At 36.6% G+C, this 11,428-nt stretch overlaps 1 protein-coding gene across 3 annotated transcripts in view; it reads right to left on the minus strand.

Annotated features, from left to right (window-relative positions):
- Nucleotides 1-6,845, minus strand: part of LOC104608990 (zinc finger BED domain-containing protein RICESLEEPER 1-like) — a 36,484-nt gene extending 29,639 nt beyond the window's left edge. Inside the window, exon 1 of one of the 3 annotated variants that reach the window (XM_010275136.3) lies at nt 6,587-6,845. The gene's annotated coding sequence lies outside the window, so the exon portion shown is untranslated. Of the gene's footprint in view, nt 1-5,615; nt 5,982-6,586 lie in introns of those variants that run through there. The other 2 variants (XM_010275139.3, XM_010275137.3) reach the window with 2 other exon arrangements.
- Nucleotides 6,846-11,428: the final 4,583 nt, after the last annotated feature.

Below are 11,428 nucleotides of genomic sequence, written 5' to 3' on the forward strand. Positions count from 1 at the left end.
ACCTTGTTCATAAGGAGACAGGATAGCAAACTTACTGCACTCATTGTATATGTGGATGATATGATAATTATCAGGAATGATTTGGAAGAGATAAAAAGACTGAAGGAGTTTCTAGCTTCGAAATTTGAGATCAAAGACTTGGGTCATTTGAGATATTTTCTTAGGATTGAAGTTGTCAGGTCAAGAGAGGGAATCTACATATGTCAGCGGAAGTATGTTCTTGACCTCCTAGAAGAAACAGGCATGATGGGGTGCAGGCCAGCAGATACTCCAATAGAACAGAATCATGGCCTGCAGGAATCAGCAGGGGAGGACTACTGTGATAGAGAGAAATACCAAAAATTGGTAGGGAAGCTGATATACTTATCCCTCACTCGGTCAGATATTGCTTATGTTGTGCATGTTGTCAGTCAATTTATGCACTCTCCAAAGATCCCTCATATGAAAGCAGTTGAAAGGATTCTCAGGTACTTGAAGACTTGCTCAGGAAAGGGAATTCTCTTCAGGAAAAACAATAGAATTGAAATTGAAGCTTATACTGATGCAGATTGGGCTGGTTCTATGGGAGACAGAAAATCAACTTCAGGATATTGTACATTTGTGGGAGGGAACCTGGTCACATGGCACAGTAAGAAGCAGAATGTTGTGGCTAGATCAAGTGCAGAAGCAGAATACCGAGCTATAGCACACGGGGTTGCTGAACTCTTATGGCTCAGAACTCTTCTTAATGAGCTTGGTATTAAGGCTGAGGGTCCTCTCAGGTTGTATTGTGATAATAAAGCTGCTATCAACATTGCCAACAATCCCGTGCAGCATGACAGGACAAAACATATTGAAATTGATCGACACTTTGTCAGAGAGAGAATTGTTTCAGGAGAACTCTGTGTGCCTTATACTCCATCAGAGATGCAAATTGCAGATATATTGACTAAAGGGCTGGCAACAACAAAATTCAAGGACATACTTGGCAAGCTAAACATGATTGATATCTATGCTTAGCTTGAGGGGGAGTGTTAGACTGTTTGAATGATATTTATTTGTATGAGTGTTCAGCTGATAAGAGTTCTTATTAGCCCATACTTAAATTCAACTTATCCTGTAACTAGGCCTGTGTTAATGGGCCTAAGCCTGTTTAATGTTTTAAGTTAACTGAGTGTCACATCACTAATCAGGGGCATTCCAGTAATTACTTGTATCTTGTACTACATTCAAATATGAATAATAGCATGGTCGACTAGCTAGGATAGTTTGACATTCACAGCATATCAGTGGTGTTCTTCTCCTCTCTTCTACTTCAAGTACAGCTCTCAAGATCACACTCTTATCCAATTACACCATTTATCCCCAAATCTATGTCTTCTTGACATCTCCAGCAGGAAATTCCAATCCACTAAGTCATAGGCTTTCTCCAAGTCCAGTTTGCAAACAAATACTTTCCTGCCCGATCTCCTTATCTCTTCCACACTCTCGTTTGCAATAAGGATCTAATCTTTAATTTGTCTATCCTGTATAAAGGCTCCTTTTGCTTGGCTAACGAGAGAGGGGAGAACTACCTTGATCCTCCTAAAGAGCACTTTTGCCAGAATCTTATAGATGCTTGTCACCAAGCTAATTGTCACCAGGCTAACTGAAAAGCTCTCTTAGAAAGAACTTTAACGACTGGGAGCTCAAGATGGTGATTGAAGTCCTTTCATAATTCCAGAATCAGCACCTGAATCTGCAATCTCAAGATCTAAGGTGCTGGAAATGGACAAAGAGGACTTTTCAGTTACGTCTTTTCATAAGGATCTAGTTGGTGAACCAAGGGAACACTTTCCAAGCAAAGCAATATGGGGAGCTACTGCTCCATCAAAACTAAAGTTCTTCACATGGATAGCAACCTTGGAAAAATTCCTGACCAAAGAAATGTTGTTTAAGAGGGGCTTCTATGTACCAGATCTGATCTGTACTATGCTACAGTGAGGAAGAGACATCTAACCATCTGTTTTTGTACGCAAGTTTAGTGCTTCTTTGGAAGCACTTTATCAAGATAATTAACCTAAAATGGTGCTTCCCAAACTCAGTCAAAGCACTTTTAGAAGAATGGAAGGTCATAAGTAATGACCAAGAAAGGAAAAGTTTGCAGGTCAACCATTCCAGCTGTGGTAATGTGGTCCATTTGGTATGAAAGGAACAACAGAATTTTTTAACAGAAATCAATCTCTGAAGCAGGGGTGATTAATTTGGTGGTAGAGGAACTTAAAAATTGGTTGTCTATATACAATGTATTTAAAGATGATACATTTTCTGCTTCTAATTTGAGGATGGCCTTTTATAGAGGTCCCTAAATAGAATATACATGTACAGCACTTCATTGTACAGAGGACCACTTACTTTGATAATAATACAATATACATTACCTTAAAAAAAATATAAGGGGCAAATCTTGCATGCAGTAGTATGTCGTTCATGGTTTTATTATCTGATTGGTTTGCAGGAGTTTTGAAGAGTTTGATGATCCAAGTTGCTGGATTGGAGAGAATTTCAGTCGGGGCTATTTTACTGTGATGTGTGAGGCTGGTTCTGTAGGGTATTACCATGGTATAGTGTTCATGTTTTTAGGCTGGTAATTTTTTTGATAAATTAATATTTTTATTGAAACCCAAAATTTAAAGCATTACAAGCATTCCTTGGAGAGGTGCGAGGTGCAGCCTCCCCTACAAAATTTCACTTTGCATCTTACAATTGAGCCCAATACAGAACATCCCTATTCACCGCTTGTTTAGCTAAACAATCAACCAAAGCATTAGCTGACCTCCTTTTCTGCCTACATCTTGTATACCATTTTTATTTTTCAATATAGTAATAATACCAATTAAAATGATAAGACCACAGATCACTAGTCTAGGCATAAACATCAATGAATCCAAACCATCTCCATCAAGTGAATGTTTGGGTTAGGGAATCCAAGATATGCGGCCCATTGTTTTCACAATCAAGTCATGGAAGATATTGACTTTTTTTTGAAAAGGTAAAGTAATTTTAATAGTATCAAAAGTATAAGATCCTGTACAATGAGCTGTACAGGTATAACCAATATTAGGAACCCCACCCCCAAAAAAGTCCATCCTCGAAAAAGCATCAGAAACATCTTCATCATCAGACATTACCATCCAACTTCTGAGCTCTTCCACTATAAAGTTGATTAACCCAGCCTCAGACTTTTCTTTTTGCTCAAAGACCACGGAAGATGAAGACTGTTGTAGTTCAGAAAATGTAGAATCATATTTTTTTTATATTTAATGAAAAATCAGAATATGATGGAAAGGAAGAAACAAAAGACTGACAAAACAAATGAAGCAGTTAATTTCAATTAATATCTTGAAGAAAGATATTGGGATTTAGACCACATATATGTAGCCTTTCTCAAAATTGACCTGCATCTGTGATTGATCTTGAAATTTAAATTGTGTCGATGAGTGTATAACAAGAGGATTGGTACATGATGCCACAAATTATATCTCAGAGACCATGGCACTTGGTAGACTAGGATAGTTAGAAATGGAGTCATTCAGAGAACCTAGAAGTAGCTCCAATAGATGATGAAATGAGAAGTAGACTAAGATTGGTCACGTACCATCAACAGAACCCATAAAGTGATTTGTTGCAAGTTGAACTGGAAAGGATAGGGGTAGACCAAAAAGGACATGGGTAGAAGTAGTACGAAATGATTTAAGCACCAATAATTTAACAATGGATATCACATTAAACAGAACAGAATAACAAAACAGGATTCATGTAGCCAATCCCATATAGTTGGATAAGGCTTGGATGATGATGACTATGGTGCTAGGTGGCTAAGATACTCAGCCATCAAATCTCACTTCAGCCACTCTGGACCCAGTGGAATACAAAATTCACTTAAAAGTAAACCACTCTTCTACAAGTTCTAACATCGACATTCTCATTCAGGGAAGGGGTGGGGGGGAGGGCTCCTTGCTCCAGTATGCGGTAAGAAGGTGTTTTTTCTGTTTACAATTGTTCTTCACCAGTTTTCAGCTGTATATTTTGGTCTCCTTTACTTAACTCACATTAAGTGATGAGGGCACTATATTTATTATTACTTGTCACCTCTATACTGTTGTTGGTTACTGATCATTAAAAAGAAAAAAATGCTTGTCCATCAAATGAGTTCTGCAGATGTGGAACACAAGCTCAGAAAAATGGAAACGAAGTTGCAGGATATGGAAATAGAGCTAATGCAAAACCTATGGGCTTTCCAAAGCTGCAAATGGATGTTTACAAGATGAAAGTATAGTGAGAACTACCGGTATCGTCTTAACAATAAGTTCATTGCAAAGAAAAATGAAAGGTTTCATCTATACCCTATCTCTATCCTTTCTAAGAATGTGGAAAACCGGTTAATATGAGTTATAGAAGGTTCAAAAATTCCCCAGAAAAAATATTAAACATTGACAACATTAAAGGGAATGGTGAAACTGTGAAAGATATTCAATGACACAAATTTGTTTTTCATCATAGGTATGTCAAATAGGTGTTTCAAGGACCTCACAAATATAAATGTGCTAGTAGACAATACCATAAGCAAGGTTCACACAATAAAAAAATCTAAAAATCTCCTATCATAGCCTTTTTTTTTGATAAATCTATCTTAGCCATAATTCGATGGTAGAGAGATTTGAACTGTTAATAAAGAATTAAGGGGAAATTTGTGACTTTTTTATACATAGAACCATCAAAGTTCCAGTTGCTATAAAAACAAAAACAAAAAAAAAAAAGAAATATGCAAAACCAAACAAAATTAATCAAGTCGCTAGACACAATGTAGCAACTTGCTTCAACATTCTTGTTTTCTGCTTTTCTTCTAGTCTCACTTCTCATTTTAGTAATTATTACCCAATGTACTCATCAATTACCTTTCCATCCGTCCACCCAAAATTTTTTTCAGCGAGATTATATCACCTCCCCCGGGGGAAAACAGTGTGCAAGTGTGTGCTTGTGTTCTAGTCTAAGAAATTTTAAGACACCAACTAGACCATTGTCTTGATCCGTAAGAAAAGCAAAAGCTTCTATTAGTATGGAAGTCTGAGAAGCACAAAACCTTGCTCCTTTTCAGAAGGGACTGATTGTAAGACATAAGATAAAACAGAAAATCCTTAAACAGTCAAAATAACCATCTTGGATTGACCCATACAAACACCATATATTCTATGTAGGAAAAACTATCCTGGCATCCCAATCCCCAATACAAAGATTCCCTTGCCTATGGTGGACATTTTATAATTACTGCATAGAAACTTAAAGATGTTAAGGAAAATGCCTTTACAGCAGCAGTGCATCATAAACAAACTAAAGAGAGCCAACGGTAGAAAGAAACAATAATAGCACATTTCATTCTTTCCATCTATACTATAGAATAGTACAGGTTTACAAACAAACTAGACCCAAGAGGAACTAAAGCAACAGAAGCGAGGAATAACCAATTCGAGAAGGAATAAGTTTTAGCTTGTCTAGAATGGTCAGGAGAACTGATCAATACCTAGTGCACAAATTACTAATTGCATTCAAGATGGAACTGAAACAAAAGGAAAAAAAAGGGAGGTAACTTAACTTACTGAAATTCTACAGATGATACTCCAAAAAAAAGGTGAAGTTGAATCCTAACTCAAGCAATTAACCATTTGAGAAGTTGAATGACTACAATAAAATCTCAAAAGACCATAAAATTTGACAAACTTATAGAACATGCAATCAGAAAATATCAAGAGTTCACTTCAGAAATCCAGACGTGCTTCACAAGAATTGACTAGTCTCTGGAAAATGGGTCTGGGTCAGCCCAGCAGTGACTTCATTATTAGGCGGACGCCACTCACGCCAGTTTAGTGAAACTGTAGCCTAACCAATCATATATCTGAAATGAACACCGGAAGTGATTGTAAGAGACATCCGTCGACCTATCAAGTTTGGACAATGGAGGGGTAAAGATAGTTGGATTGGATATTTGAAGTTCGTAAGTGGATCAGAACTGAAACCGGTTAGGGTTCCAATCTATATCCTACCACCCAGATCAAAACCCTAAATCCAATCCATGGCAGTTCCGATCCAAAGCCAGTGGGTCGACCCGCACCATTTACAACCCTGCAGGTATCGGATCAGAACTTTGAACACAAAAAACCTGTTATCCACATGAACCACGAACAAAACCCTCGGTAACTTCCGGATCACAAGAAAAGGAAAAGGGGGGAAAACTGAACTTTAAAAAGAAAATGAACTCTAACTGAAGTCAGCCTCTACCAAGCATCCAGTACCTCAGAATGCCCAAATCAGATCAAACGACCCACAATTCCACAAAATGAAAATATTCAACAACCCAAGTCCAGATTTACTCTGAATCTGGTTCTTCCACACGAAACATTTCAACAACAGAATTTCGCATCTACTCCACCAAAGCACACCTCCAAACAGTATAATCTGCAGAACCACATGCAGAGGATGCAAACATATCCGAACCAAAGATTTCTAAACCTAGACGGAGATCTTAAACTTGAAAGAGAAAGAACAGGAGAAAATTAGGGTTAGAGCTTACATCTACTGCAGAGATTCAACGGAATGAGGGTAAGGAGTTACAGAACAAGAATTCTCTTCTTCTTTCTTTGGAGTTCGATTTAGAACTCGATTTGGGTTAGGACTTGAATCGTGTTGGATTAGATGGATCTTCTGAAACCACAGTAGCTTCGAAACACTCGGCGCTCGTGAGGACAGAGCGATAGAACCCGAACAGGAGGAACCCGATATGAAAACGGGGTTTGCAGGAACGGGAATTAGAGCGTCCCCCACTGCTTAGTCACCCGTCGGCTGACGTGGACAAAACAATAAAGAAGTGACGGGACGAGAACAGCTGGCAATAAATTACCCCGCATTAAATCCACATCCACCTATCCAATTATCCACGTGTCACTCATCCAAGTTTTTTACGTTACGTTGCATATTCAGAGAATGTGCTTCCATATCAACGGTTTTGATCTGTGAGGATGTGTTCCTAATTACCTGGATCCGGATTGCACGGAAGAGATCTCAAGAACCTTGGTAGATTCTCTTTCGCTCATTCAAGGACCGTCCCAAGATTTTTATTGGACCAGCTGGGACAATAAATCCACGTCAGAGTTGTCTGCGCCAATGTTTAAACGAGAGACGATTGATTACGAATATTTACGATGTTTGTCTAACAACATTTAACCGCTTTTGTCCTCACGCTTGGAAATCTGGATCAGCTGCCAACGAAACGAAGGACGTTCCAACGCCCTATCAACATCACGTCACACTGCATATCTCTGCATGGCGGGTCCTATTTTTATAGTGAATCCCATTTTGATAACGAGAACATCTCTGCATGTCGGGTCCCACTTTTATAGAGTGAATCCCATTTTTATAATAAGAATATGTATCCTGTCGGATCATGTTGGTAGGGTGTTGGAACATGTTTTGTTGGCAAGAGATCCCAATTCCACACTAGGGCGAACTATTCTCATTCAATGATGGATGGTGTGGCCCTGTGGGATTAACATTTTCATGATTATGCTCATTTTCTCAAGTTTTGTAGTCCTTTTCAAAATTGAGAAAAAAATCACAATCTCAAGATTTTGACTAGTGTTCATAGAGTTGTTATAGAAGATTTGAAAAAAATGAGGTGTTTATTATTTCCTTTCATTGAATTCCAAAAATTGTATGATAACCATTGTTTATATACCACTAATTTGTCACCAAGAATGATGTTCATATTAAAGTAGAATATAGTCCCTATGGAGATCGAGCTGGTTTAACTCAAGGTTTAATTCAGTCATGCTTTTGACATTGTGAGTGTGAGCCCCTCAATTAAGGTGTCTAAGAACTAGAGATGGCAATTTCTACCCTACCCAGTGGGATACCCGCCCTTACCCTCCTTGATAGGACGGGTTTTTTTTGCTTGAATGGTGAATTTTAGGGTGGGAACAGGTTTTGGGATTCTACAACCCATGCGGGTATGGGTATGGTATGTTATTAGGCTAAACCCGCCCCTCCCTAACTCGCATATTGATGGAAAGTATATAAACTTTATGTACTAGGTGTTTGAATTTAATAATATTTTGAATTTTATGTAAAGGATAAATTGATTAGTTTATATATTTTTTACATGTCTTAATCAAATAATTGAAAATTTTATTGTTTATTTGTGTTATTTTACTTATTTATTGCTTATATATGACAAGAAATTATAGGAAATTAGATGCAGGTTATAACGTAACTGCCCTACCCTTGAATGTGAGGCGGGTAGGGTCGGGGAGGGTTTTGCATTTTCATGTATGGGAAGGGTTTGGATTCTCAAAATCCAACCTGCTTCAGGTTTTGGATAGGTACAGGTTGGGAGGTTTAGGGAGGTGGGTAGAGCTTAGAATTTACAAAACCCTCCTCAAACCCGCCTCGTTGCCATCCCTACTAAGAACTCATAAATTTGTGGTGGACATTTGGGATGTCCCACAAGTTTATGTGTTATTGAAACTTCAAATTTGGTTTATATTAATTTAATGTATAGAATTTTCTCTCTATAAAAAAGCTAAAAAATTGTAATACCAATACTACCTTTAGTTGAGTGCTCTATGTTGTTGGAACCATCCCTAATGTTGACGGAGGCCAAGTGTTGTTTTTTTTTTTTTGGTAAAAAGAAATCTTTGTTCAGAAAATAGAAACCAGAAACAACAAGACAAACCAGAACCTAGAAAAAGGAAAAACAACAACCAAACACCTACCGAAAACAGGAGCAAACCTCCAAAAAAAAAACAAAAAGAAAAACCAATTGCAAAGAAAACTAAGACACCAAACAAAAGAAAACTAAACCATAATTTAAAACTAAAGAAAACTAGATGGGAAATTCTGAATCCATCTAGCAAGAGCTTTCAAAGCCCTTCTTGGCTAGATTGTGGGTAGCCACATTAGCTTCATGAAGGACCCAACAAAAACGAGTAGATAGGGTCTCATTTAGCTTCAAAATATCATTTCTAATAAAACACAACTCCTGGTGAAAAAGCTTTTCTAAATTTGAGAGAAGCCTTACTAGCTTTAGGCAATCAAGGTCCACAACCAGATTAGACAAACATTTCCTCAATAAAGCTTTTAGGGCCTTAAAGAGGGCAAGAGCTTTTGCAAAAAGAGGGGAGGATGCCACAAAAGATCCACAACCCGCCCACCAACAAGAACATTCACTGTCTCTTGTGAAAAAACCAAAAGAACCTTTATTTAGAGACAAAAAGCCGCCATCCACATCTATACTCAAGGAGCCCAATTTCCGTGGAGGACACGACTTCCTTTTCAGATTTTGAATAGCTTCCCAAATTCTGAGGCAATGCTAGAGATGTCTCTACTATTGATTTTTTATAGAACAAATCACCTTGTGAGGATCTAAATTTGCTTCTTCAAAATAAAAGAGTTACAACCTTTCCATAATTCCCACAAACACAAAATGGTTTTTTGAACAAAACCCTCAAGTAGAAGCCTCTTGTTTAGAAGTAAAGATTCAAGTCAACAATCGAAAGAGGTTCTATCATCTATATCATTAGCTCTAAGACCCACTCCCAAACCAAACCAAATACATCTGGCTTTATATATATATATATATATATATATATATATACATAACTGACTTTTCATCCTTTTCACATCCTAAATAAATAGGAGATTTGATTATATTTCTGCTAAAAAGGTTACTACGGACTACTAAGCTATTTGTGCAACATCTCCATAAAAACTGCTTTATTTTGGGCTAAAGTTGGAGCTTCTATTAAAGAAATAAAAACAAAAGAACAAACTAGAATATAAAATATGCATACATATAAAATGATTATTTATAGTAATAGAAGTATTAAATGTTTAACCTTTAATTTAATTCTTAATATTGATTAAAGTTTATAATAAATAAGAATTAAAAAGGGCATTTTGTAGGAAAAATGACAAAGTTTGGTCAATTGACAAAATCAGATACGTTTTGAAAAAAATTGCAATAAGAGTGAGTGGGAGATCTTTTTGTTTTTCTGGAACCAAAATGCCCTTGACTAAAAGACTAGACAATGGGACCCATTTTTCATTCTTGTTCTTTACTGTCATGGGACCAAAATCTAACAAGAAGAATCAGAATTTCAAATTGAAAGATTAGTTCAGAAAAATATTTGGAAGAATGACAATAGCAACATAAAGATTCGAGTAGAGATGATGAAGATGCATTAGTGGAAGGGAAGAATAAAGATAGGGTGGAACAATGTTCAATCAATATTTCTTGAAGCAATTAGGAACCAAAAAGAAAATTGGGACTTCTAATGGAAACAAATAATGGATGTTTCTCCCACGAGAACTAGTAAAGTTTCAGATACTCAAGGAATGAATGAATCCATGAAAATGGTGCAGCTAGCAGATTACCTTGCCATTAAATAATGTAGGTGCTCTTTCGGTTGTTAACTCTCTAACAATCCAAAGATTATGCTTCTTGAGTTGTGGATGAAGCATCTTGCATGAACAAGATGGATTTAAAGTGTATTGTAGATGTTGATGTTCTATCAAGGAGAAAAACACATTTTGACTTGAGATCTGTAGAATCTAGAATTCAAAGTGAACTTATCCAATTTATAAGTTTTTTATTTCAAAAGTCATCTTGGAGCAAAAGGAAGACGTGGAGAGGCATGATTCCGAGCTTAAAGAAAATAAGCACCATTATTTTATGTTGCAAAAAAATGATAGTTTTGCTAGTGAGAATTGTTGAAATGATGAAAAAAACCCTAGAAATTGTTGCTCTTTCTACAGTTAAATCAACAATCTAAGATGCTACTCTGATGGTGTTGTATGGAGAATCTTCTATGAACTAAACAATTTCAAACAGATTTTGCATTAGAAAAACTTGAAAATCTTCAATTGCAATTAGAGTTGCATGGTATGTTGAACTAGTATTTTCTAAATAAATTCATGTTCAAAAAGATCATACGAAGTGCTGTGATGATAAACTTAGAAGAATTAAAATGCCATGATCCCAAACAGAAAGAAATAAAATATGTTTCCCTGATTTTTGGTGTAGAAATTGTAGACATGCAACAATCTCCTTAAATGGGTGCTCCTAAATATGTTAAATCACCAGCAATACTTTTCAAAAGTAAAAGTAGAAATGGACATGTATAAGCAATGGGATCAATAGTAAGCATGCTCCAGAAGTTGAAGTAACTTGACCATCAATAGATTTTGGGTTTGGGAAAAGTAAAGAATTTAACTTCATTCAATTTATTGTATCGATAATGAGAATTGTGATATATATATATATCACAAGTTTCTATGGTGAATGCTGTTGAAATTTCGGACATGCAATGAACCAATGGAATCACTTCTAGTTTTGAAACACAAATTAGTGAATGATAAC

The sequence above is a fragment of the Nelumbo nucifera genome, chromosome 3 (genome assembly GCF_055504915.1).
Source record: "Nelumbo nucifera cultivar China Antique chromosome 3, China Antique-T2T, whole genome shotgun sequence".
NCBI lineage: Eukaryota > Viridiplantae > Streptophyta > Magnoliopsida > Proteales > Nelumbonaceae > Nelumbo > Nelumbo nucifera.